The 25,629-nt window shown below is 48.1% G+C and overlaps 1 long non-coding RNA gene across 2 annotated transcripts; it reads right to left on the bottom strand.

Moving 5' to 3' along the window:
- Positions 1–9,186: 9,186 nt before the first annotated feature.
- Positions 9,187–23,322, bottom strand: LOC124242857 (uncharacterized). 2 transcript variants are annotated; one of them, XR_006889526.1, is made up of 5 exons: positions 23,142–23,322; positions 22,445–22,520; positions 21,974–22,165; positions 18,696–20,631; positions 9,187–13,296 (listed from the first exon to the last, which is right to left on the bottom strand). It is a non-coding gene; the product is annotated as an uncharacterized LOC124242857 (long non-coding RNA). The 2 variants fall into 2 exon arrangements; XR_006889527.1 differs by lacking the exons at positions 21,974–22,165; positions 22,445–22,520; positions 23,142–23,322 and adding an exon at positions 21,162–21,591.
- Positions 23,323–25,629: the final 2,307 nt, after the last annotated feature.

Genomic DNA, 25,629 nt, shown 5'->3' with positions numbered 1-25,629 from the left:
GTCCCCAGCTTGGGGCTGGGCGTCGGCTGGGAGGATGCTGCAGGCCAGAGTCTGGACCGGGGGCAGAAAGAGGGGGACAGGAATGACATGCTCTCTGGATGCCCCCACTCCCCCCGAGGCAGGGAGGACAGTCTGTCTTGCCACCACTGTGAGGCTCTGAGAGGAACAGTTCATCAGTTCATGTGACCTTGCGGGAACCCTATTCTCTGTTGTCTGAAATGGACTTCACCTTCAAAGACATCAGAAGCAGAAAAAGAACCCCACCCAGGCAGGATAGCAGCAGCGGCTTCTGTTTTTTCAGAGGACGTAATGCTGACTGCCAGTTCTCATTGCCTAGTGACTTTCTGGCTCCATTTATTTTGTTGTGTTGTACGCTTTCAGCTCTGAGATACGTTAAGGCAATAAACTGAAATGGCCCCACTTTGCTGTTCACTAGTTTGAACCAATAACTCCCAGAGCTGGGGGATGGGGGAGCTGCCCAGGACACAGGCAGGATCTTTGTTTTCTGTTTTTTATTGGCAGGACTTCTCAGGAATCCTACAGCTGCAAAAAGAGTCTTGGAAATTTCAGAAGTAAAACAATGAAGTAATTCCAGCCTCTTGGGTCTTTTGTTACACCAGAGAGACTTTTCTCTGCGATCGAGGAAGTTGTCTCATGCACAGGAAAATTTGATCTCAGCTTATTCTAATTTTGGTACATTACTGTCTCAGAGCTGAGGCCTGAGTTCCTACCATTAGTAAAATCACTCTTTGGGGGTGATTCTGGCCCCAATTAAAATATATTTGGGGGTACCACCTGGCCTGTTGTTCATTACTGACATCTGGTCAAGACTTGGCTTCCTGGAACCAGCCGAGTGGTACAGGAGAGGACAGTACAGAGCGGGTGAGACGCAGAGCGTGCACGCTGACGAGGACAGGAAGCCACAGTCGGAGCCCAGGCTGCATGCAGGTTAGGTGGGAGGCTGAATGGGGTGGGCAAGGATTCTGAACCATGGGGTGGGGGGCGAGCACTGAGCTGGGAGAGGAACAGAGTGTGCATAAAACAGAAAAAGGTGAGAGGGAGGGTGGTGGGAGAGGACCCAAGGCAAATCTCACTTATTTCCCAATCTTGTTGGGGACTGACCCTGCTCAGTATTTGGCGTAGGAGAGTCTGCATCACAAGCTTCATACATGCTTTCACGTTGCTTCCTCTATTGCAAATTCCTCATCGAGATCTCCTACAGAGACTTGTTTCCTTGGCTGACTTGTATTGTCATTGGAGATCTTTGGATATTGAAGTAATTGGAAACTGCAAGTAAGAACACACTTAATATTCTTGAGGCACAGTGCAATCTTAGCGATGCTCCCTTATTGGAGAAGTCACGTGGGTCATCCTGTCACATCTCGGTGCTGCTCAGCTGCTCTGTGACTAAGGATTTTGGCTGTAGTTATCGCTGGAGAGCTCAAAACTTAGCAATTAATTTCTGTGACTCGATATTGCAGTGTTATTCCATGTGTGTAAACACCATGTGTTCCTGTTTGCAGAAGGAGTGATCTTTCCCTTTAACAAAGGGCTCGCTCACGACAGCCAGGACAAAGTGCAAGGTGTCGTTTGAGAACGGCGACCTTGGCTTTTATCTTGAAATTGTCATTTTCACTTTTACATCAAGGTTAGAACACGGTGACAACTTTTGATTTGTATCACAAGAACATTTAAACATGTATTTCTGCTGTGCAAAATTGTATGCTACACAGACAGCAAGTCCACCCATCCGTGCCTCCACCCATCCGTGCAGCAGACGCTCACTGAGCCACTTGCCTCTGGTGCTGGGCATTTGGAATGTAGTGATGGGTGAGCACAGACCAGTTCCAGCCCTCAAAAAGCTTATGGTCAGTGGGGGAGACAGACGCCAGTCAAATAAACACAGAAATACCATTGTTTCAAATTATGGTAAGTGCTATGAAAAATAGGCACGCAGTTGTATGAAAGCATTTAATCAGGAAAGAGATGTTTCATCTGAGAAGTGAAGAATGAATAGGAGTTAACCAGGCGAAAGGGCTGGGGGAGGAGTGGGGGAGGGAGGGTGCAAAGAACATTCCAGACGTAAAGGAATTTGGAAACTGAAAGACCAGTGCTTGCAGAGAGCAAGTCTTCATGTGTGACTTTGCCTGTGCCGTTGAACTGGGTTGTGTTTTACATTTTTTATTTGAAAAATGAAGGTTCTGATGCTGGCTCCCTATCATGATAAATAGCAACCGTCCCATAATTAACGAAAAATCGAGCAGCCCTTTGGAGTCCTAAAATGAAAGATGCTGTAATGGCATAAACTCTGCCAAAAGCTACAGCCAAGGGGGAAAAAAAGCAATAACTTGGCTGTCTCCTCCACTTGAGGCACGCAAGCAGATAATGAGAGTCCTCTAATTATCGTTTGCTCTGTGATGAAATCGGAGTTGAAGTTTTCTGCAAATCAGAACTCGATTCCTCTAGAGAGGAACTGTGAGCCTCTTTGCTGGTCCCCTCCGGCTGGACGGGATGAGTTGGCAGGCCCAGGCTGGGGAGTCCGCTGTATTCCAGCATACGGGCAAAGAGTTTGCTCTTTAAAAGGTAGTGGTTCAGGAAACCAAAACAGTTCACTCCCATTAGCTTGTTTACAAAGAATCGGCTTTCTTTTTAGGCTGAGGTTTATCTGAATAGACGTTTCTGATCACTTGCGTGCTGTATACTGGGCTAACCTGATTTTGCCAGGAATCCACTTGGAAGGCAGGTGAGTGGCGGGCCCGTGAGAATCCAGGAGGAGACTCTGGGCTCCCCTCCTGTGAACTGCAGATTGTCACCCCCAGCTCGGGGGCTGCTCTATTTGGGGCCAGGTGAGCAAGTAGTGAAAATGAGCCCCAGCGCAAATGCTCATTTTGATGTAGAAACAGGTCTGCATTTCACCAAGAAGGAGCTTCTAGAGCAGAAAAGAGGCTGAACTCGTTGGCAGAGCCCAGCCTTCTGCTGTGATGGGGCCAGCAGGGCCCCCAGGAGGCGGAGGGTGGTGTCAGTCCCCTCCTGCCCCTGCCAAGGAGTGCTCAGGCCGTGCAGCAGCTCCCTTGGTGCCCATCTGGACTGTGCTCCCTCCTGAAAGGCAGCTCTGCACAGCCTTCCCTGCCCTCTGGGCTCACTGCCATCCCTGCCTTTAGATGGCCCTCCCTCACTCCAAACTGACCGTTCATTGTCTGGACCCCATTTGCCTGTGGCCAGAACCCCGGCCTTAAAGGCATGTTCAGACCCCACACATTCTTTTCTCCTCTCTCAGCTCCCCTCCATTCCTGCCCAGGTGGACCTACCGCATCCCCTGGGGTATCACCCGGCCATCTCCCACTTTTTTCTGTTGGGCCTTCATCCCGCTGGGTGAGCCCCGCCTGCTGCGCTTGTCCATGCTGCTGGTTGGGTCGGGTCACTCTCTCTCTCCCCCAGCACTTAGATTCCTGGAGGAAGGATCAGGAAGAAGGAAGCCCACTTCAGCCTCCAGCTAAGAGGTGTTCTCTATCCAGCTAGGACCAACTTTTGTGCCGGGGTATCACAGCTTGCCCAGCCATGGATAATGGGGCACTCCATTTTTATCTGTCTAGTGGTGTTTGTGTTGGCGGTTCATCTGGCAGGCCCCTGGAGGGAGGAGGGTGAGTGGCAGCCTGAGTTCCAGCTCTGTAACCGCACAGTTAGGAACGGTTCCACTGAAAACACAATTTGGAGTCTGATAATCAGGAATGCTGCTTTCCATCTGGTGGTTCTCACGCTCTGGCAACTGTGGCAGAGGAGAGGCTACGTGTTCAAGTCCATTCCCACGTGTCTCCTTCCGGGCACATGGGAAATTACAGTTCCAACTCCCTTAAGTTTGGGGGGGCTCCTGCCTCGTCTGTGACGTGCTCCCGCCTGGCTGAGGCCGTGAACGACTCCTCGATGATGCTCTGGCTTCTCCTCCTCTGCTACAGGGACGACAGGGGCCCCATGCCCCCAGAGGATGTGGCTACAAGATAGTGGGGCTCTGTCAGCCCAGAACCCCAAGTCTTGCTGGTCCCCTCTGACCCTGGGTTTTCAGGGGCTAAATGGAGGATAGTAAATCCTCTACTGCTAGGCTTTGCTTTAAAGCAAAAGGAGAGGAAAAGAGAATATGTTTGTTTCAGACACATCTGCTTAATTCTGTGTAGATGGTCGAATTTTCTTAACTCGGACTCGACGTGACAAATGCCTGAAGCTCTTCTGTCAGAGGGTTTAGCATCTGTAGAGTCATGGGTAATCTCATCAAAGACATTTTAATGATTGAAACGATGCATTGAGCCAGGTAATAGCTAGAAATCCTGCCCGCCTGCTTTCCTCACTAGTGTAGAAAGAGCCCCGTCGCTCCTGAACAATAACCTGTTCTCCAGTTAGTCCACCCCCTGTCGTCGCACGGGAAGCTTGGGGGGGGGGTTTATAACCACAGAAAATGGAAAGAGAAGGCTTCCGTAATTTTCTCAGCTTAGGGCGGCCGCATCCAAACACCACAGGCTGGGGGCTTCAACACCAGACATTTGTTTTCTCCCAGTTCTGGGGGCTGCAAGTCCAAGATCAAGGTGCTGTCGGGGTCGGCGTCTGGTGAGGCCTCTCCTCCTGGCTGTAGATGGCTGCCTTCTCTGCATCCTCACGCGGCTTTGCCTCTGTGCACGTGTGGAGAGAGATCCTAGTGTCTCTTCCTCCTACAACGACATCTGCCCTATCGGATGAAGGCTCCACCCCATGACCTTGTTTATCCTTGATAACCTCCTTATTGGCCCAATCTCCAGACATAGTCACCTTGGGGTGAGGGCTCCAACGTATGCCTTTTGGGAGGATGCCACTCAGTCCGTAAGAGAACTATTTGCATAACCAATCTTCAGTAATTAGGTTGTCTTCTGCCACTTCCGTGGATTTAGAAGCAGTGCATGATGTGGGGACACTGAGGAGGACAAGAGGAATGGCAGTGGCTGGGAACAACCCGCACTCATTAGGGGTGTGGGCCTCCCCTGTATGAGGGAGGTGTCCCCTCTGAAAAGGTCTTCCGGGATTGCCCACATGCTCCCCAAGTATGGAGGGAGATGACAGCCCCCTCCCACCATCTGTTGCCCACGCTGCAGTCAGGTGAAATCTAAAATGCAGATGTAAGAAGTTTACTCCCCAGCCTGAAACCCTTCCATGACTTCCCACTGCCCTCAGGATAAAACACAAAGTCTTCAATATAGCTTGCCCACCATGAGGTCTTCCACACCCAGCATAATGCAAGACACATAGCGCATGCCCACAAATGCTCACTGAGCAAATAAATGATGGAACCAGCACCAGCCTCCAGTATGGGGCTTCCCCTGCTGGCTCTGAGATTAGCAGGCAGCTTGACAACATTGGGCAGAGGCCCTGAACCCCAAGTGGTCTGAGCCTGGGCTCGTAGCTAGTCAACTGACAATCTGCAAGTAGATAGTCTGATAGAAGCCTGGAGTCTGGCTCCATTCAGAAATGTATAGATAGGTGGGGTCCATTCATTGCAAGAGGCTGGCAAGCCATGGCCGATGGGTCTCATTGCAGATCAGATTTACAAGGGCGACTAGGGAACTTAACACCTATGCATACTGAGCCCTTCTCTGCCCATGAGATATAACTAACCCAGGCACCACCACTCACCTGGTTAAAATACCCACTTGTAAGCACAATTCAAAGGACATAACCTTTAAGATGATGGCAGATGTCACCGTGGTACCGCCTGCGACTTTCTCCTTCAGATTTATTTCTGAAAAATAGCATTAAAAATGTTATGGGCTTAAGATTAAAAGAAAAACCTGAGAGCTTCTTGCCCGAAATACCATCTTTGAGATTTACATTGGGAGACAAAGCTTCTCTCTTTTAAAGACATTTGTAGGATCTGCTTTGTCCCAGCTACTTAAATCCCTTTGGATGGCTCTTCTCATGTAGGAGTGGAGCTGAGGTGCGGATTAAGTCTGATTTGGCACTGATGGAAATGACATCCTGTGGAAATCCTGTGCATAAGGGAGGAGAAAATGTCCCTCCGTGGGATGCTGGAGGCCGGCAGCCATCCCTAATGTTGCGTGTAACCCTGGCCATCAAGCTCATCCTGCCTCCTCTCGGTTTGACTGAAAGGTTGTCATGAGGCTCCTTCTCAAGACGTTGACAGTACTGCTTCTATTCTCCTGCTCACATCCGGGCGTGTGCCCCTGCTCCTTCCGGTGCCTCCTTCCTCTCAGGTAGCTGATCCCAGGCCGTGGGCATGTGGTTTTCTCTTCCGGTCCTATCCCCTCGGCCGCCTTGGGCTCTGTCTGCTACTCAGCTGTGCTGCCCAAGGGTGCTCTTCCCTCTTGTTTCTGTTACTTTCACTATTTACTTTTGTTTCTGTAAATTCTCAAACTTCCTTTTCACGGGTAACTCCTCAGCCCTTTGCAGATGCCTCTCTCGCTTATTCAGAACTGAAGGAGATGCTCACAGCAGCGTTGGCCCCATCTTGGAGGAACAGGGAGAAGGGCGTCCAGGCCACAGGAGGGAAGATCCATGAGGCCCAGTCGGCAGTAGCAGACCCAGGCGTGGGACACAGGGGCAGCCTCATTCCAACCATTTACTTGTTTTTTCTCCCTCAAATCACTCTGAAGTTTGCAATTTTGGTACAACTCCCGTCTCCTATGAGTTCTCCACTTCTAAAGCTATGTGAGATCCGGGGCCCGTGTGTAAGTCCAATCAGCTGGTGGAACCTGACGCTCTCGGCTTAGACTTCTGATGTGCGTGTTCATTCCAGATATGGAATAATTGTTCCTGCCCTTCCTTCTTTTTCCCAACCTGATCCATTCTTTTCCCAAGTCAAGTTCGGGTGTAACTCCCGCCTCCCCCATGATGTTGTCTGCAGGCACTGTAACCTGCATGGATCTCTTTCTTCTTAAGGTCAGCGACTGATCTAGAATTTCATTATTCTTTTCTGTTTTCTTGGGGATGACGTAATCTCTCCTATTTCCTTGAGGACAGGGACCATGCCTTCCTCTACTTTGGACTTTTCTGTAATAAATAGAACAGATCTAGGCAATTAGGTATTCAGTGAATACAGTCATCCCCCAGCTTCGGCGGGGGGTTGGTTCCAGGACCCCTCCCCCCATAGGAAATCTGCTGACGCTCAAGCCTCTTAGCTGGCAGACCCTCAGCAGATGTCTGCTGGTTCTGCATCCGCGGATTCAACCAACCGCGGATTGTAAACATAGTACCCCGTCTGGTGGCTGAACCTATGGACGCAGAACCGCAGATAGGGAGGGCCGACTGCAAGTTTGCGCTCTTTGTCCTGGCAGTTGAAATATAAAAGGGCTAGTTGAAAAATGTGATAAAAGCTCCAGCAGCTGCAGGGTTTATGAGCCGGATTGATCTGTCTGGTCCTGACGTCTCAGACGCTCCATTTGCATGTCTGTTCCCCATTAGAGAAGACATTAAGTCATGGTGATTGTTTCGACCTGTGTTCATTGGAGCTTTAAAAAGCAGAATTCAGGATGAACTTGGTCCATATTTGGTTAACATGCAGATTCTCAGGTCCCATCCCAGACCATCCAAGGCTTGAGATGACCTCTCCAGGTAATCTTAATGTGGTTAGAGTTAAACAAACACTGTTCTGTGGGATTTTCCTTGCTGAATAAAACGATATGATTATGACCTGATTTCAAAGCATCTTCCCAGACAATCTTAAACGGAGGACTCAGGAAGATTAGGTATCTAGGTCACCCAGATGTTTTATTCTGAAATGTGTAATGCATCTCATTGCTAGCCCCGGCTCATTTATCTGGTCCCATGACTCTTCAGCTCCTAGCACCTTTTGGGCGCATCACACTGAGTAAGTGTTCGAATCTTTAAACCAACATCATCATCCGCAGAGTAGGTGTGCAGAGTCGCACGGGACGGCTTCGGAAGTGCTCAAGTGCGATTTCAGTCTGGCTGAGAAGCTTCTTGGATTTTCCAAGGTACTTTCTGTTTGATTTTTCCTCTCTCTCAGATGGAAAGATCACCAAGACCTGCCTCTTTCTGCAGCTGTTGGACAGAGCTGATTAGGGTTGGCGTGGGTCTGTAGCTTATTAGCCCCCTTGGGTTTAATAGCTGCAAAGGTCTGGGCAGACCAGCTACCGTCACAGGGTCAGAGTGTGAATGGCAGCTGGTCAAGAAAGATAAATATGACAAGATGGAGAACAAAGCAGGGTTATTATTACAAGAAGTGTCACCCAGATAATAATGGAACTTAACCAATGAAAAATCACTTCAATCATGACCTAGCCCAAAAGGAAAATAACCCTTACACTTCCAGAATTTATTGCAGCACTGTGATTGTTTAGCCATTAAAATGTCACTTGCAGAATGAAATAGTTGGGGATGCTGACTTCAAAATGAAATAGTTTTTCAATTCTTCTCAAAATATTTCAAGCATTATTGGAAGACCAGTTTAGGTCTCTGGAGAAACAATTATGACTTAGGGCCCTTTTGAAATGCAGAGCCACCTCTCTTTCCCAATTTTTCTCTCTCTCTCTGTCTCACTCTCTCCCAAGCTCATGAATAATTTTCATCGGAATCATTTGAGGAACCATGCTAATGGGCACTTGAATTTCCAGCTCTGCACCCAATGCCGCTCACTACTACTGACAGTACCTCTCTGCTGTGGCTCCATGTGGAAAGACGCCCTTACTCCAGGAAGACGAGCTCCGTGAGCTTTTGGAGTTCCTTCTTCCATTTTATGGCCCTCCTGCTTCTTGAGATACAATACTGCAGATGTTCAAAACAAAATGTCACATGGCTTGCAGCCTCCACTGTGCAGTCTCATTCAACTTTCATTAAAATGCCATGACAGTGCAGAAAATGTGGAAATTTACAATGATGACCACAAAGAACACTGATGGAACAAATGCCAGGATCCTGGAGGAGCTCTTCTTATTAGATACAAAGCAAAGGGGCAGACTTAAGGACTGCCTGTGGCACACCCAGGTTTCAGCTCACGGAAGAGCCACAACTGAAGATTGTAGGGAGACAATACATTCTCGACTCTCCACTGCCTTAGCCGGAGACGCGAGGCTGTACCCCAGAAAGCAGCGTCATTGCCTTACCTTGCAGGGGATGGTCCAGTTAGTGGCCAGACTATGCTTTTGCCATCGCTTCTCCAGCCCACTACCTGATTTTTCTGCACACATAAGAGAGACAACATGGACAGCAACGAGAAGGAATTAGGGATGTGTGTTGACTAGAGATTGTCTGTTTTGGTGGTTGCAGCGTCTTATTGTAGCTTGAGTTCCCCCAGAAGCAGACACTGAGAGAATAAAGCAAATCATTTATTTTGGAGATGATCCCAGGAATTTGTGGTAGGGGAGTAAGGGACACAGGGAAGAGAGGGAGGCACATCAAGGTTCTTATCAAGCAAGTAGCCCTTGAAGGGACTGGAAGTTAATCCCTCTGGGGAACTCTGAGTGCGCCCCTAAAACACAGGGCTCAGAGTCGTCCCACCTAAGAGGTGAGGGAGCAGGGATGTTTGCACCGGTCCCCATCAGTTATCAGTTAAGGTGGCTCCGGGGGACGTGGTGCAATTTCCCTGGCACCTCCAGGTGCTGTGCGCAGGAGTAGAGTTGCCCTGGAGGCCAGAGAAAACCCGCAGGTGCTGACAGGTGGAAGGTTGTGCGCTCTGAAGCGCTAAGGGTGAGGGCTGTGGGCAGGCCCCCGACAGCATCTGCTGCCATCCAGACTCTGCACCACTCACAACCCCGTGCCCGGGTTAGCTCTCTCTGTCCTGCCACTGATTCTTCAAGGTCACACAGATAAAGAAAAAGAACCAACGACAGGAAGATGGGTGGGCCAAGGTCTCGCTGCTGCTGCTGAGTGGTCCCAAGACATCCATCCGTCGCCTCCTTCTCTTCCAGCCTTTGCAAAGGCCTGCCCCCTTGGCCAGCGTTTCTGCAGGCTGAGGCTGCTTACCTGGTGAAGCAACCTGGGCATTTATCTCTGAGGGGATCTAAGTCCAGGATGTGATCGATTTCTTCCATGCACCCTCTGTGGCCTGCTGGTTCTGATAACACCCAACGTGTAAAGACAGTGCTGGTTGCACAGTCACTCGAGGTACCATGCTCAGGTGTGCAGTCACGCCATGGGCCCAGAAACGTTCAGGAGCTGCTTTCTGAGCAGTGGAGAGCTCTCTGCTCCAGACGGCTGAGCTTGCTCCAGACCTCCAGGGTCTGCCTTGTGCTTCTCCTATGGAGGTTTGTCAGTGTACGGTCTAGCGCCATGGGACCCTCGGGGTCCTGGAGCCTAATGCTGGGGCTGCCTGTGCCACACGTGGACCTGCTGCAGAGCTCTCTCTTGCTCCAGGCCCTCTGGGTTCATTTGTTAGGGCTGCCATCACCAAGTACCAGAGGCCTGCAGCTTAAACAACAGAACTTTATCGTCTCACAGCTCTGGAGGCTGGAAGGCTGAGATCAAGGTGTCGGCAGGTTTGCTTTCTCCTGAGGGCTCTCTCCTTAGCTTGCCGATGGCCGCCTTCTTGCTGCGTCCTCACATGGCCTTTCCTCTGTGTGTGTGCCCTGCTGTCTCTCTGTGTCCAGATCTCCTCTTCTCATAAGGACGTCAGTCAGACTGCACGAGGGCACAACCCAGTGATGTCGTTCTAACTTAATCCCCTCTTTAAAGGCCCTATGTCCAAACATTGTCGCATTCTGAGGTCCTGGAGGTTAGAGCTTTGGCATCTCGATTTTGGGGGACACAGTGTAACCAATAACACCCACTCAAAGCCGACGGCCTTCTGGGCTCGCTAACAAATGGGTTGGAGCAGTATTCAAGTGTGATGGATGCAATCTTCGAAATGTGAAAATCTCTGCCAAGCATTGTGCCACTTTCTTAGTGGTAGGAGGTACAGAGGACACTAATTTGTCTGCTTGGAGTGACCTGGCGTGTCCCAGACCACTGGAGCCCGGAAACCTTCACTGACCAAGGCAAAGCCCTCGACTGTTTGTGAGGTTCCCCTCCTGCTCTCTGACCACGTGCGCGTGACCCCTGCACCCAGAGTACTTGGCCCTTCCTGCTCCCAACACGATTAAAGGAGCCGTGGGTATAGTGAAGCCCTAAGACCCTCTATAGAAGAACCAGATGATCAAGATCCTGTTAAAGTCTATTGTGACACAGAGCAGGGAGGTTAACAGAACCCCGAGGGCACGGCAGTGAATGCTTATTTCTGTCTGTTCCAAGTGACAGCAAACTGCTTTTGAGCTCCTTTCCAGTGGGGGTTGAAAAGAACACATTTTCCAGTTCAGTAGCCTCATCCCAAGCGCCAGAGGCCATGCTGGTCTGTTGGAGTAAATAAAGACGCTGCATCTGGAGCAGCAGCTGTCGCTGGGGTTAGCACCTGGTCAAGTTTACAGTTGACCACCAGCAGCAGCGTGATCCGTTTGGCTTTTTCTGGGGGACTGACTGTGAACTAAATGGGAATACGATGAGGATCACCTCCTAGACTCCTGGGGCCTTCTAGAGTCTTTGAGGGGGCCCCAGTCTCTGCCATTCTCCTCATGGTGGAGCATTGCTTCCATTGTCTTGTCAGTGGCCAACAGGGGCAATTTGAAGGTTTTCACCTGCTTTTCTTACAACGTATGAGTCAGGATCCAGTCAGGAGACAGATACCACACATGTCATTTTAACGGAGAGAGTTTAATGTAAACAATTGAGAAGTAGTTATTGAAAAGCTGAGAGGGCCAAGAGAGAACACTGAGGTCTCCTTGAAACTGCAGGTGGCGGATCCCATTGTCATGGCTGGGGACAGGGGAAGAAGTTGGAATTATTCACACTTAGAAGCTTGGAGCAGGAACTGAAACTCAGACCTTTGAAAGGGGCCACTAGTCAGCTGGTGCTGAGGGCTCTGAGCTCAAAGCAGGGGCCCACGGGGCTGCGGTCCAGAACTCCGAGGAGGCCCCGGCCAGCTGGAGCTGGTATTTCTGAGGGCCACTCCAGGTGATCCTGCAGGTGTTGGAAAAGCTGCAAACTGGACCCAACGGCTGTGACTGCGGCAAACTGCCAAGGCCGGTGAGGAATGAGACTGAGCGATGCTGACAGGAGCACAAAGCCAATAGGAAGCACAGCTCCTTATCCCGCTGGTATCCCCGATTGGCAGGGCAGAGTGCAGAGCCAGCTGGCAAAGCAGAAATGTGGTTTGCAGAGCTCCAGCCCCAGCATCACAGAGCAGGACACGGAGGAGGGGTGGGGTTGAAGCTGAGAGACACCAGCTTAATAACTAGCGCACGGCTCTTATTCCAGAGGGCGGGCAACCAATGTGACAGTCCACCAATGCATATTCCAGCAGACTATGCACTCAGGGGCTAGAGAAATGACCACAGGGAGGCAACAAACACAGCAGACCTAGAATAACACGAACTGGGGTCCAGACTCCACTTCTTCCCCGGCCTCCAAGCTCCTTCTGTCACACATGGGCCCTGATGCTATTCTGGGCTCCTAAGTGTTAGTGCCAACTCACATCCTATACACACAGCCCTTGAAAATCACATGATGTTCTCCTTTCTCTGGTGCATAATTCTCTGGTGAATGGCTCTGTTGCTTTGGGAAGGGCTGGTGGAGTTACTGCTATGGTGTTGCAGGATTCTCCATGAGGACCCAGGCACTCCTTCAATTGATTGGTTCTAGATCTGAGAATGGGCTCAGGTCTGGAAACCGAGTGAGCGATCATGACTTTCCACTCGGGTAGCTGATGTCAGCTGTCTGCTCACCCACTTTTAATCTCTTGTGATCATATAGATCAAGCAATACATTTGTTGGCTGCGCATCTGTCTTGTCCTCAGGAACACCATGGCAGCCCCAGTGGCCATTGTGACCTTGCTGTCCGTAATGATAATGATGACCTACCCTGGCCTCTGCTCTTCTGGAATCTCATCATCCCCACGGACACTAGGGGGCCCAAGTGTGGCTGTCCATTAGGCTAGCACTGGCAGTATGAGACGCTAGAGGTATTGCTGAGGGGAGTCGAGCCCTTTCAACCTCTATCCTACCCGAGTCCATGACAGGAGGGTCCCTCAGTCATTAAGCTAGAGCAGGCTGTAGGTCACCTCCACCCTGCTCATTGGAATGCCTGGATTCAAAGCTTGCTTCTGCTGGTTACTTGCAGAATGACCTTGGGCAAATTACTCAGTGTCTCTGTGTCTCAGTTTCTCTCCCCGTAAAACGGCAATAATAATAGTACTTACCTCGAAGGGCTGTTGGTTGGATTCAGTGGGTTGACACCTAAATTGCTTAGAACTGTGTCTTGCAGATCATCAGCCCCTAAAGAATATTAGCTATTATCATTCTCATTAAAGTAAAAAGCTAACAAGAATGTTAACCATTATTGTTCACCATCATTCTGGAAATGATAGAAAGCAATTAGACATAAAAAAAAAAATGAATCCAAACGTTGGAAAAGAAGAGACAGAATTATCATTATTTATGGATCACAAGATTGACCAACTGGAAGAATTCAATACCACCAATGAAAAACTCTTCAGAATTAATAAGAGAATACAGTAAAATGGCCCAAATCAATAGTTTCCTTAACATTCAAAATAGTCATCCAAAATATGAAATAACTGGGGAGAAAAATTCTTACTCAAGTGAAAGCAGGTCTAAAAGGGAAGCGCAGACCTTGAAAGGCAGCCAGGTGGGGGCCGTGCTCCCGGACGCCGTCTCACTATTGCAGAGATGTCAATTCTCTCAAAATTAATTATAAATTAATTACACGATTCCAATCAAAACACAAACATTATTTTCTAACTTAAGAATGATTCTCCAGTTTATCTGGGAGACTAAACAATGAGAACAGTAATAACAAATGTTAAAGTAGGAATAGCGGGATATCCATCACCTCCAGATGTCAACACACATTTATAAAGTCAAATCGGTTAAATATTATTACTGGCGGATAAATACACAAAACGAAAAAAAATAGAAAAGGTTTAAAAGTCTACAAATAAATCTTACATCTATATTTAAAGGTTAGTCTGTACCAAAGTTTCCATTTCAAATCAGAGGGGAAAGGCCAACGACCCCACAGAGGACGTTTCAGTCACCCGGGAAACAGTCATGTCAGCTTCCTCAACTCAAGACTCACCTAAAATAAATTCTTCATTGATAAAAAATTAAGCACAGAAACATGAAAACATAAGAAAAAGCAAAATCAGATGAATTCTATGTAATCTTGAGGTTGAGAAGGGGAAGGGCCAGGTATGGTGGAAAAGAAAGGACAAGAATAATAGTTAAATACATAGAAATTAGAAACTTGTGGTGTTATGAAACATCATGAACAAAGGAGAAATTGGGAAACATATTATAAAATAAATGACAGACAAAACACTGACTTTATTTTAAGAAGAAGAGTGCTCACAAACCTATGGGAAAGGTGTAAACAGCTCAGTGTAAAAATGGCAAGTAGCACAAATGAAAAAGTCACAAAAGAAAAATGTTAATAGGATATAAAAGAAAAATGTGTTTCAGAATAAAAAAATGGAAGTGAAAGCAATGAGATAGTTTCCATTTTTAAATTTTGGTATCAAACCAACAAATTATCATTTAAAAATTATAATATCCAGTGACAGTGAGGGTACTGGCAGCATGGGCCCTTCCACTCAAGGTTGGGAGAGGGTTGACAGGCACCGCGTTTCTGGAGGTAATTTTGATGCCATGAGTAAAAGCTTGGCAAGTCTGCCTTATGGAATCCATCCCGAAGAAATCAGCACTTATGGCCAAATAGCAATGCAAAAAGATATTCCTCAGACTTTTTATAATAGTGAAACAACCTAATATACACAATCATGGTGGATGTTTTAGGTAAATTGTGTACATCCATAAGATGGAATACTATCCAGCCATTAAAAGTCAAATTTACCATCTCAGAAAAATGTTTATGATAATTTGCTAAGTGACAGAAGTAATGTATAAAAATACATAGTGTCATCAGTTTTGTGAAAAATGTGTGTAAGTATGTATATATATATATATATATATATATATATGCAAGGAAAAAAGACTAGAAGGACATACGGTATTGATAATAGTTACCTCTGGGTGTAGGATTATGGGTAATTTTTTTCTTCATACTTTTTGTGTTTTCCAAATTTTCTGCATTGAACGTATATCAGTTTTGTAGTTGGAAAAGGAAGAAACTATGAGGGAGAAATGAAGGAAATCTAAGGGTTCCATGACTCAGCTGACCTCTACTCTCAGTTTCTGAGTCTCACGTTTACATAGAAGTTCTAGGAAAACAGAGGAAAGAGCAAGAATGTAGGGTAGCCCAACATCGTGGCCATGTCTTATACTATAACGCAGCAGTGTTTAAAGCCCCAGGAGCGTCTAGACCACTCTTTTGAAAAGTTGTTTTTTAACATAATACTTTCTGACTATTAAGAAATTTATTTTGGTGCCAACTGGGTGACTAGTTACCCACCGAAGTTGATTTTAATACAGATTTTCATCTGATGTGGCCAGAAGGAAAATATTGAGGCCAACGGTCATTCCTCCCCTCCCGACCCCCAAATTCATCCTAGTGCAAGATAAATCCCCGAGAAATAGGATTTAAGGGTCTGCCGTCCTTGATCCCACTCGCTCCCCACCTCCATTTCCTTCTCAACGTTTGGTGATCATCCACAGTGACCCTAGCAAACTCATACTTTCTCAGCAAATAAAGACACTCCTCACCAGGCGCGGGCTTCGGCGGTTGGGGCTGCTCTATCAGTAGTCTGAGTCCCTGGAAAACAACCTAAGCTGGCTGCAGGATTTCATCAGGATTGTTTGATATCGGTGAGTGTGGGCCTCACAGCGGATGGTGTATCCATAATTCATAATGCCATTGAAACTGGAGAGAGGGCACCCTGAAACCAGAGTCCTTAATGGGGAAGAGAGTCTTGGAACAGGTTTAAAACAAGCACAGCTGAAGTCACGGTTACAGCTGGGTTTTGTCTTTCCAAGGGATAGATAAGACTGAATCCTTGACTAAGAAGCCAAACCCCTCTCCTACAATGCAAAGGAGAACAATGCATGGCTACTACTGACTAATTTATTTCAGTGGATGGACTAATCCAGGATAACTAATATTGTTTTATTCTAGGCATTGGGTGAGACTGGACATGTGAAAGCACTTACTTATACACGGTTACAGCCCAGGGCTGTCAAGAACTGTTTTGAATTAGAAAGAGCTGGAAATACCAACTTGGAAGAGCTCCGCCCAACAGCCCAGCAGTATAAACAGTCCTGAGTGAGCCTGGCTTGTAGCTCAGGTTGGCCCAGGGCCTGCGCCCCTCCCTGGGGACGGTCCAGGAGGGGTGAGGTCCAAGGGCGTTGGACTCTGGGCATTGGACTCGTTGCTTCCCTGGTCGTTATAGCTCTCTCAGGAAGAGCCCATTGGCTATCAGTAAATATTTATCGCCCCTTCTTCCTTACTCCCTCCCTTCCTAACAAAACAAAACACATAAATAAAATCCCCATACACAAAAATAAGTAAAACAAAGCTTTCCTCTTTCTGGCATAAGTTACGAAGCATTCGAGATACACCGCCTACTTACTGGTGACTTTAAATTCATGTTCCCAGAATCTCTGAATGGCCATGTGGGTAAATAATGCTGATGAGGAGACTGTAATAGGGACCCCCCGTTCCCCACAGCTTTGCTGCCTGCTGTCACTACTCTGTGTCACCCTGGCCCTTCCCTGCAGAAGTGTTAGGAGGCCTGTGTGGCGGGCAAGTGGAATGCAGCTCCGAGAAGTGTGGGGCCGTGATGGGACTCAGTTGGACGCTCCTGAGGGACCACCAGGACAGTGAGTGTCAGGTATAAGCAGCTTTGTATCTCCCTCAGCCCGTATCACTGGTATCCTTCACCATGTGCGACAGATTTCCCAACAGTTACTGAGGAATTGTGCCGAGTTCCTCTAGATCATTGCAGTCTTTAAACTTTGGTCCCCCTGCTTTGCGTGTTGGTGACTGGATGGCCAGTGGGTTAGTGCGAGGTGTTCACAAGGTCCAGGCCGTGGGTTTGACCACCAACATGCATCATGTAGTCCTTAAAATGTATGCTAAAATGTATACTACTAAAGATGTAGTTTCTGGACACAGGTCACCAGCTGGGTGCCTTGGTCGCAGGGGGAGAGACAGCAGTATCTCCTGGGCACTAGGAACTTAGCACAGGCTCTGTGCTAAGCATATAAAGCTCTTCTACTCCTTTCAGCATCCCTCTGTTAGCCCCATTTTAGAAGTGAGGAAACTGAGACCTGGAGGGGTACGTCGCTTGCCCAGGGTCCCGCAGCTTGCAGGTGGCAGAGCCCGGGTTCACGGCCAGATACTGGGCGCACGCTCCCCCTGCACGGCACCCCAGACCATGAATCCGTGTGCTTGGCTTCATCCCCCAGCCACCCCCGAGCCTGCTCCTGGCTGAGCAGTTCCTAAGCTCCTGGCTGTCTGCCCTCCCATCCAGCGCCTCTTTCCTCCACCGCCCACCCCTCTCCCTCCTCTTCCTCTTCTGGTTCTCTCTCCTCCTTGAGACAGCCTTGCTGGGCCCCAGGCCTCTCTTGGCCCAGACCTCAATTCTGTTTAGAGTCTTCCCTTAACCCCTGCTTCCCAAACCTGGCTGATCATCAAAATTGCTGGAGGAACTCCCAAAACAAGGCGAACTCCTAAGCTTACAACTTGCAGTTGTCCAGGGAGCGCTGATGTCCACTCGGTGCGAGAACATACACCACAGCGCACGGTGGTCATGGCGCTGACGGTGACGGGGCAAAAAAATTAAAACTTGGCCAAACACAATTTCGCTCACTTGTTTTCCTAAAGATAGAAGTTAACCGGTAGTATGGTCTCTTGGCTATGGAGAATAGTTGTGTTTCTGCTTCCACGTGTTCCAAAAGGTCAGCTTTAGTGCCCTGATGCCCAAAAACCATTCTACTCCGTGAGCCGAAGAGTTGAAAGAAAGATTTCTTGGACTCTCAAGGTCTGGTGGTAGTGCTCTTTTATTCAGAGCATAGCATGGGGACAGAACCCATGGGCAGTGAATGGCTGTATGCATGGGGACTGGACCCATGGGCAGTGAAGAGCTGCAGCGTGGGGACAGGACCCATGGACAGTGAAGGGCTGCAAACATGGGGACAGAACCCATGGGCAGTGAAGAGCTGCAATGTGTTGAGGGTTAGGGCTAAATTTATAAGGCATGGGTACACGACTTATTTTTACTAGACAAAGGAAAGATGTAAAAAGTCGTTAAAATGGTATCAGTGCAGGTGGGGTCTGGTTATCGTGTGGTTGTATAACTTTAGGTATGAATCGGGTCATATAGATGGACATGTAGGCCGGGACGCCTTGGGCTTCTCTCCCTGGGGCAGCCTTAATCCACATCATACTGGCTTATATTTGGGTGTTTGAAATGAGCGTGTTCTCGCCTGTGACCTTCCAGGATGTGTCAGCACTGGGAAGGAGAACTGAGACTGGCAACAGTACTTAGTGTGCAGCTACTGCTCATGGCTCAGGATGGTTAGAATCATAAACGCTTGTTTAGCTAGCCCTCCAGAGGCCTCTGTAGAATTAGGTAGTTAAACAATTTTAATGATTTTAAAAATCAGAGTCAGCGAAGGCAATGTTTCCCCTTTGAAACGTGTCTAACTTTGAATGGAGGAGTTCAGAAACGCATCCTGTCTTACTTAGTATAACTCACCTGCCCTCGAGCCAGACCTGCTGCGGCTTCTGAGAAAGTTCATTCTGCTGATTCCTGGGGGGCGTTTTCGGAGACAAATGGTTCCTCTGAGGTTCTGTTGTCTTCATTACTCCAAGCTTGGATGTTGTGGTAAATTTTCTCACTGTGACCAGTCTGGGCCATGAACTGCAGGTGGTGAGGGCTAGAAACTGTTTATTCCTAAGTCCAGAGTGTGGTTGGCACTTTAGGAGTCTCAGAAGACGATTAACTCGGGTGGTGGTGGTGGCATACGTGTCCCACCAAATCTTCCAGGTAGACCGTGCCAGTTACCAATGCAGGTGAGACAAGTTGAATGTGTAGGGAAGCTGAGCGGCTCTGCCAAGGGCCAGTCTCCCCTAAACTCCTGACGGGAAAGTCATCTTCTTCTCTGTAGTTAGAAATGTCACACATACGCATACACACACCCACACACACACGCACACTCGTCAGCAATCTTCAACCACGGAAAAAACGTAGAAAGCATCTGTTCTGCTTTCCCTCGAGACAGAATAAGGGAGCGAGGGCTTGCGTTGCCACGGGAGGCATTAAAATTAGACTTCATGAAGAACCGCCTTGTGGGAGGGGCTGGGGAGCAGCGAGGGGACGTGAGAAAGGGGGTTTGTAGGCTCCAGTTGATTAAAAACGAGGAAAAGAATGTCCCTCTTGTAGACACTCAAAATATTTTTGAGTCTAACTTGTATTGGAAGAAAGATGGCTTGGATTTGAAGGGGATGAGAATATGCTTCCCGGAGATGTGCCCCTTTGGCGTAACAACTGTCTTGAGCTGGAGGCAAAGGATAATCAACAGATGCTGAAAGAAACCTTCTCAGATCCTCCCTTCTCCGACTAAAAGCAGAAACTCCTGAGAACTGAGGCCTGCTCTAAGTCCCCTCTCCCGGGGGTGCTGTAAGGCCGTGAGGAAGGTGGGCAGTCGGCACTGAGATGGGCCTGCAAACAAGCCTCCTAAAATAACCATTATCTTCCGTTAGTGCCCCCGCATATTTCCTTGTCACTTCCCACAAGTGGCCACCTCCAGCTCAAACCTCTTTTTCCTTTGTCTTGTCACTTCTCCACAATGTATCATTCTTTGTTAGAAAGTATATAAGCGCCCAGGCCTATCTGTTTTTCCGGCCCTTCACTTTTCTATGAAGTTTGCTGGATGCATAGGTAGCAGTCAACCTTTTGTCTGTTTACTCTGTCTTTGTCAGTCTAATTTGCAGGGCCCTGGGCACAGAACCTAAGAGGGTAGAGGAAAATGTTTTCCCCCTCTCCTGTGGATTTGTGTGAAAAGAAAAACCACAGTAAGAACACAGTTCCTTTAGTCTCGAGGACCCTCTGGGGTGGTGAGGATGCCTGTGTTTAAGTCTCACCTCTGCTGCTGACTTGGATGAGGTCTTTAAACACTCCCCATCTTGAGTTACACCCTTATAAGCTGGGAAGAGTAATGATAACACCTCCTAGAGTAGCTATAATGCATGTAAGTTACTTGGAACGGTACGAGGCACGTTTCTCTTAGTGTTTTAGATGTATTTACATATATTTGAACATATTCTCCATAGTTGTGGGCATGGATTAGATGTGACTACTCTCCTGAATGGTCTGCATGCACTTCCGTCTAAACACAGGGAGAGTGGATTGACACACTTCTGAAGATTCTGAAGCCGGGTACCTGAAGGTCACTGCAAATATTCAATAACATTACCTTTCGACCTTGCAATGCTGTTCCCAACACAGACATAGATGAAAAGAAGTTAATCTTGCCAATTTGCTGTTTTCCTGTTTACCCTGAGGGGTGATTCCCGGGTCAGAGGATTAAGGAGCTTGCTCTACAGAAGAAGAGAATACCCTCAAGGACCACCAGAGGACAGCCCCCAGCTGCTGCTGCTGACGCCCAAAGTCAGATTGCTCAAGGGTGTATCTGGAGTGAAAGAAACACAGATTTCCCCCATGTTTCTCTGAAACCCCTCCTGCCGGGCCCCTCAGCTCTCTAACCCCCCCCACCTTCTTCTCTTGTTAAGGTGGATTTGGGGGAACCCGTCCCCTCACCTTCTTGTTTTGGCCAATTTGAATAAACCTTTCTCCATCTCCAAGCACGGGTGGCTCAGTGATTGGTTTACTGCACATCGAGACGCAAACTTGAGGTTAAGAGGTTCAATATCAATTCCTTTGAGCCCGATGACTCTCTAGTCCTGTGAAGACTCCTTACTGATGACTCAGTTTTATGCAAAAGCAGAGCCAGGGTGTCTCCTAGATTGTCCAGAAGGGGCTGAGACAGGAGACGCTTGGTACATAACTTAACTGCACACAGCTACCTGATCACGGAAGACCCCCTGACATTTTGGATGAGCAATACGCTGATAAACGAGGAGGGCTGATCACTGTCCTGGTTATTAGTTAGAAAATCCACCGTCTTGATGGTGATGAGTTCTGATGTGGGAAAGAACTCACCTTGAGGTCAAACCTGCAAATATGGAGTTACTGCTTGTTGTTGCCTCTGTGTTTTCCTGGGGTGGCATCAGAGGAGACTCAAGACAACCCTGGATAGGTGTCACACAAAGATGAGCCCCGGAGACTTGGTATCTAAGGGTGTGGCGTAGGGCAGAGCATGTCAGTGTCACAGGGCTCACTGCTGAGCCGCCTTTTCCTGCCAGCCCTCCAGACAGGTCAGAATGGCAAAACTAAACATGTGTTTGACCTTGCCAGGTGTTAGTAGGAAAAGCGTGCAACTAAAAGCCCCACCTCTGATGGTCTTTTGACATGAAGTTTCAGGTAATTGGCAACAGTGGTAAGATTGTCCACCCATGAAACAACTCTGATCCTGACTAAACATGTGACTTAGAAGGTGGTCCTTGCAAAAGCAAGCTTCTCTGGAGCTGAAGACAAAGAGAACCCACTAGTGTTGTCCAACACACGTCACCATCACTGTCAGCTAGAAAGCTACCCCAGCGGCCAGCTCCGGTCTCCCACCTCCAGGCAGTCTGCTTTCAGACGAGGCCAAATATACGAAGTCCAGCTCTGTTTCTTGGCCACCTTCCCCTATAGCCAATGAAAGTGGGTGCTCCGTCCAGACTCCCCAAGGCGAGGACTGCAGTTGCTACTTACGTGTATTTTGTAATTTCTGAGATTTACTCTAGTGGAGAGATACTGCCCAGGGAAATGCAGGGAAAATAGTCTCTGTGATTCCAGCCCAGGGAAATGCGTTTCGTAAGAACTAGGTTTTCACAATATTTGTAGCTTTGCGACATCATCTGATTTCTTACCTCCACCCACACGACACAGCCGAACGGGCCTTCTCTCTTCCTTCTGCCAACCTGCCCACTCCCGGGATTTTTCTGTTTAATTCTGGGAAACTTGTCTAAGAAGAGGACGAGCCTTGAAGCAAATAATATGCTGAAATGTCCTGGGCAGGAGGGGTCTGAGGAGTGGGCCTGAGGGACGCGTGGATCTACGGCCTGAGGGACAGAGGGAAAAACAGAGGCGGGCTCTTCTCCCCTCCTGAAACCACCGTGATCCAAGAACATGAACTCAGTAACTAGATACGCTTTTAGAAGACAGCCCTTCTATTTTAGAAATGGATTTTCTAGCTGCTTAAAAATCAGCATAGCTGCACACCGAGTAAATCAGTGAAAAACACTTTTTGTGCCAATTTGTGCCCCCGATCCGCAGCTCCTTCAGCAATCATCAAGGGTAGGGAAGTAACCAACTTTCCGTGTGTCGCGAAACCAGGGTACCTTTTAGGTTCTCCTGTCCGGTTTGGGCTGTGGCTTTGCAGGAAGGCTGTCATCTTCCTGCTTCCTTTGATGATACCTGGAGGGGAAGCGCATCCGAAAGAGTAGTTGTTCATCTGCCAACCTTCTCACCCCCAACCTCTGCTCCCAAACACACTCTGATCTGTGACAGCGGCGCACGAGGGCACTGGGCTGTGTACAAGGTGTGTGTGTGTGTGGGGTAGTGTGTTATCCTCCTAGGACTGCTGGAACCAGTTTCCACAAACCGGTAGTTTAAAACAGCAGAAATTCACCCTCTCACAGATCTGGACACTAGAAGTCTGAGACCAAGGTGTGGCAGGGCCGCTTCCCTCTGAAGTCTCTGGGAAGGATCCTTCCTCGGCTCTTTGTTGGTGCTGGCTGTCCTTGACACCGCTTGATGTGTAGATGCACCACTCCAATCTCGGCCTCCATCTTCACTTGCCAGTCTGCCCTGTCTCTGTGTCCGAATTTCCTTCCCCTTACAAGGACACCAATCATTGGATTAGGACCCACCCTAACTTGGTACGACCTCATTTTAACCTGATGACATCTGCAAAAACTCTATTTCCAAATAAAATCACAGTCACAGATTCCAGGGGGTAGGACCTGAACATATGTTTTTAGGGGGCCACGGTTCACCCTACGCCGGGGGGGGTATTTCTTGGAAACCAGCACTCACCCCTAGTTCCATCCATATTTTCTCCCGTGTCGCAGGGCTGGAAGTCTGAAAACTGGATCCTTCAGAATCCTGAGTATGAGAGTTCTGCTTTATTTTCTGCCAGTAAGAGGCACCTGGGCCGTGAACTTGTTGCTGCTCCCGTGGCAGCAGCCCGCAAGCGTACGGGCTCTGCTAGGGGGCGGCTGTGAGGTCTGGCAGTAACTTCTGGGTGTCCGCCTACAAACTGCCTCTTCTGGTGTTGTAGGAAGCCGAGGTTAGCAGGGGCAGTGTTCTGACAGTCCTGTAATTGCGGACTGAGGGAAGCTAACGACACCTTTCCCTGACCTTTGCTTCCTCAGCCTTCTCGACGATTTTGTAAACCTCCGGTTCCCTGAATTAAATCCCTTCCTTGAAATACCGTGAGTGTTTCCCGTGTTTCTGACCAAATTCTGATTTATAGAGTGTGCATGTGTGTGCGTGTGTGTGTGTGTGTGATGCCCTCCTGGAGAGATGTCTCAGAGTCTCTCCAGGCAGGTGGAGTTTTCAGCCAGTCTGTCTGAGACTCCCCCTCAGGTTTCCAGGGAGCGGGGCGCCCTGCACCTCACCGACAGCTGAGAACCACTTGTGTGATGATTTCGCACTGTCATCCTAGGCTCCGAGAGCCACAGGACGAGATTTCTCTGGAGAATGTCAGTCTTCAGGGGCCAGCACACTTCCTGAGGTTCCATTGCCGCAAAATAAATACTCTCTAACCCCCTTGCTCTTAGATTACCATGGAAACTGCTCAGAAAAGCACGTCTTAGTTTTTTTGCTCAGAAACCTTCTCTGGCTCCTCGCTGACTGGTGAACTAATGCAAACACCTGGCCTGACGTTCATGCTCTCTATTCTAGTCCACCAGGATGTGGACTCCGCGCAGAGCACTTTCTCTGCCCCACCCTCACTCCTGCAGCTGTGCCTGGCACACGACAAGTTTTTGTTGATTGTTGTTTAGCGAATGAATGTACGTAGGTTTCTAACTATTTTTCTCACTGCTCACCTCCATCCCTACAGATGCAGCCGTGCATCCTGACCATCTGTCCTTTATTTTTGCTGTATGTTTGCCTGTCTCTTTGTGAGGGCTTCCCTCTCCCACCTCTTCTTTGTTGAAATCCCGGCATCTTTTAAGGCTTGTCTCAAAAACTAACCCCTTCACGACGCCTTTCCTGGCCTGTACCCTCGATTGGATGGGATCGCTCCTTTCTTTGACCTCTCATGCACTTATTTTATTGAGATATAATCGACGTATAACATCATGCTAGCTTTGAATGTACTCTCATGCACTTAAAAAATTAATCACTTCACTTTTTAGAACAGTTGTAAGTTTACAGAAAAGTTAAGCCGATGGTACAGAGAGGCCCCATACACACTCCCCCCCCCAGACAGTTTCCCCAATTATTATTTTTTATTGTGGTAAAATAAACATAACATAAAGCTTGCCATTTTAATCACTTTTAAGTGTACGGTTCAGTGGCATCAAGTACATTCACATTGTTGTGTAACCATCACCACCTTGCACCTCCAGAGCCGTTTCATCTTTCCAGACAAACTCTGTCCCCATTGGCACTAATTCCCCAACCCCCTCCGCCAGCCCCTGGTGACCTCCGCTCTACTTTCTGTCTCTATGAATGTGCCTATGCTAGGTAACTCATCTAAGTGGAATCAAACAACATTTGTTCTTTTGTGCCTGGCTTATTTCACTGAGCATAATGTCCTGAAAGATGATCCATGATGTGGCATGTGTCAGAATGTCATTCGTTTTTAGGGCTGGATAATATTCCATTATACGTGGGTATCACATCTTGTTTCTCCATCCATACAGTGATGGACGTGTGGGTTGCTTCCACCTATTGGCTGTTGTGAATGACGCTGCAATGATTATTGGTGTATGGATGTCTGTTCAAGTCACTGTTTTCAATTCTTTTAGGCATATACCCAGAATTAGGATTGCTGGATCATTTGGTAATTCTAGGTTCAATTTGTTGAGGAACACCCACACTGTTTTCGTAGTGGCTGCCCCATTTTACATTCCCATCGGCAGGGCACAGTGCTCCAATTTGTCTACGTCCTCGCCAACACTTGTTATTTCCTATTTCCCCTGTTATTAACATCTTGCATTACTGTGGTACATCCATTAGAATTAATGAAGCAATGTGGACACATTGCTAATAACTAAAGTCCACTCTTTGTGATGTACAGTTCCATGGGTTTTGGCAAATGCATAATGTCATGTGTCCACCATTACAGTATCATACAGAATAATTTCACAGCCCTGAAAATTCCCTGTTCTCCACCCATTCATCCCCCTCCCTCTGCACGCCTAGCAACCATTAGTAAAAAGTAGTTTTTCAATTACTCCATAGTTTTGCCTTGTCCAGAATGTCATATAGTTGGAATTATACAGTATGAAGCCTTTTCAGATTGGCTTCTTGCACTTAGCAATATGCATTCAAGGTTCTTCCATGTTTTTCT

This window comes from Equus quagga, chromosome 7, assembly GCF_021613505.1.
Source record: "Equus quagga isolate Etosha38 chromosome 7, UCLA_HA_Equagga_1.0, whole genome shotgun sequence".
NCBI classification, from domain to species: Eukaryota; Metazoa; Chordata; class Mammalia; order Perissodactyla; family Equidae; genus Equus; species Equus quagga.
Note: the sequence above shows the minus strand (reverse complement) of the source record. Positions and strands in the feature narration are given on the sequence as shown.